General features: G+C 50.4%; 1 protein-coding gene across 1 annotated transcript in view; it reads left to right on the plus strand.

Annotated features, from left to right (window-relative positions):
• The window catches only part of PGM2L1 (phosphoglucomutase 2 like 1), a 38,416-nt gene that overhangs the window by 875 nt on the left and 34,689 nt on the right, over positions 1-2,852 (plus strand). The gene's annotated exons all lie outside the window — the stretch shown is intronic.

Raw genomic sequence — 2,852 nt, forward strand, 5'->3', positions numbered from 1 at the left:
CATCCAGCCTGGCCTTGAATGCCTGCAGGGATGGGGCATCCACAGCCTCCTTGGGCAACCTGTTCCAGTGCATCACCACCCTCTGAGTGAACAACTCCCTCCTAAGATCCAACCTTTACCACTTTTGGTGTTTAAAGTGCTCTAACAGCTTCATATCTCTCCTATGCTCAGGACTCCACGTATGGATGCAGTGCTCGAGGTGAGGCCTCGCAGCATAGAGGAGCACATCCCCTCCTTTGCTTTGCTTTGCTCTGCTGGCTGTGCTGCTGTGGATGCAGCCTGGGATGTGGTTCAAGGTTGGAGGTGTTCAAGGCCAGCTTGGATGGGGCCATGGGCAGCCTGGGCTGGTATTAAATGTGGAGGTTGGTGGCTCTGCATGCAGTGGGGGAGGGTTGGAGCTTCATGATTCTTGAGGTCCCTTCCAACCCAAACCATTCTGTCATTCTATGCAGTTGGCTTTAGGGCTTTGAGGGCACGGTGCTGGCTCACACCTAGCTTCAATCCACCAGCACCCCCTTGTTCTTCTCAATAGGGCTGTGCTCAATCCTTTCATCCCCCAGCTTGTATTGACAGTGGGATTTGCCATGACCCAGGTTCAGACCACGCACTTGGCTTTGTTGAACCTTAGGAGGTTCTCAGCCTGCTGCTCCAGCCTGGCTTGGTCCCTCTGGATTTCCTTTTCAGCTGGTTTGTCACAACGTCGTGGGCTTAAACAAACATCTTGGGGCTGGAGGAGGGGAGGCTGCCAGTGCACAATGATGGCTTGAGTTTATGTCACTGCCTTTCCAGTCTCTGGGCAGCCTGCTCTGCTGGTTGGTGACCCTGCACATAGCAGGGGGTTGAAACGAGGTGATCATTGTGGTCCTTTTCAATCCAGGCCATTCTCTGATCTCATTATTATTTTTCTAGTGTCTATTTTATAGCGTTTTCAGCTTCGTCTTCTCAGGGTCAAAGCTGAAAGGTGCTGTTCAGGCTCCAAGGATGGTGGCCACAAGCTGAGCTTTCCTGCTGCTGGGAGCTGCCTTCTCCTCTCTCATTTCTGTCAGAATTAACACTTGCCATCTGCGTGTTCTGCAGTCAGAGCTGCTGCTGTGAGAGGTGCTGGGGGAGGGAAGGAGTGGAAGAGGGGAACAGCAATCATGGGGATGCTCTTGGTGAGCAGGGCTGAGCTGCAGTAAACAGGGTTTTGGATGTAACTGTTGGTTACTGTGTTAAAACCCTTTTCTTAAACAGCACCATGTTGATCCTTAAAAGGTATGAACTAGAGAACTTAGAGCTTCTACCTGGCTACCTCAGGATAAAAATGTCCTGATTAAAGCCAGCAGTCGTGAGAAATTACTGTTCTATGAACTGAAACCAGTCAATAAAACAGCACACAATAGTCAGTTGGACTGCACCTGTTTGTCCTCGCTAACCTGGCTGATAACCAGGACACTTCCTACAAAGGTTCTTGAGCTCGTTCATTAGAGGGATTGCAAAGAGTCCCGTGAGCTGTGAAAGCTCTCTGAGGTTTGTTGCTTATCAAACAACCTGTCAAGGCCGCTGTCTTGCTTCCTTCCCAGCCCCCAGCTTCCCTAAGCCCCAGGGACTCGCACGGCCTCTGATCAAAGGAAAACGTGTGCACTACGTTTGCTGTGTATTTAGCTGTGGGGGAGCCTTTGTCCTCTGGCTTAATTGAAAATGACTTGCCGTAATTAATTCTCAGGGCCGTGTGTTTTCATCCTCTCTGCTTTGGGCGTATGTGCTCACCTCTTTAAATAAGCTGGGGTAGGGGGTGGGTGGGTGGGTGGAGGAAAAGCTAACCAGATGGTGGTCCTTCTGCTTCTCTTTCTCACCAGCATTAAGCATCATCCTTAATGCTTCAGGCAGATGGACCTGCTGACTAAATCTCCCTTCTCTTGCTGTATTTCCTTCTTCGAGTCGTAGGGCACTGACTTTTCTCCAGTCCTCATCTATAAGCTACGCAAACTATTAATCATTTGTGTATTTTCTCCCTTTTCATTCGCTCTCTAACCTGCCCTGATCCTAGAGGTGTTGAAGGCCGGGTTGAATGGAGCCCTGGGCAGCACAGGCTGGTGTTCACTATGGAGGTTGGTGGCCCTGCCTGCAGCTGGGGAGCTTGGAGCTTCATCATCATCCTTGAGGTCCCTTCTCCATCTCCATCTACCTTGAGGTCCTTTGGCCATTCTCTCTTTTGAGTCTTCCTGAAGGAGTCTGGCTCATCTTGAGGCTGCATTTGTCACACACAGCAGCAGCTTTTGTTGCAGGTCTGAGGATCGGATCCTTGCTTAGCAGCTGGTGGGATGAACACTGCGATGAAGATCTTGATCTATGCAATCAAAAACGTGACCTCAAATAGAGATGCACAGCTGTGCCCATAAGGTTGCCTTAGCACATGAAGTCAGAGTAAGTAACCACTGCTGCCTTGCCTTCCTCAGTAAGTCCTGGCCCTGTAAGACTGAAGCTTAAAGCACAAGCTGCCAGCTGCTGGCTTATTAATTAGCTCTATGGGGTCACTGACGAGGATCGTGTTCCCTGAGCATGCTCAGCATAGCCCAGCTCTGCCTGAAGTCGATAAAGCAATGCAGGGATGTTTACATGCAAAAAGGACTCGGCCTGGGAGAAGGGGGTTTGATGTGGGCTATTAAACCACAGCAGGAACGTTGCATAGGGGAAGGTGTGATTTGTGTTGGTGGTCCAGGCAGGTCTGTGCACTGAGTCAATGTGAGGTGATGAGGTTGGGGTGATGGTTTGTGGTGGTTTGAGCATCAGTCTGGTTATCCCAGACCAACAACCTGCTCCCATCCTTAGAATAATGGAATGGCCTGGGTTGCAAAGGACCACGATGATCA

Source organism: Coturnix japonica, chromosome 1 (assembly GCF_001577835.2).
Source record: "Coturnix japonica isolate 7356 chromosome 1, Coturnix japonica 2.1, whole genome shotgun sequence".
NCBI classification, from domain to species: domain Eukaryota; kingdom Metazoa; phylum Chordata; class Aves; order Galliformes; family Phasianidae; genus Coturnix; species Coturnix japonica.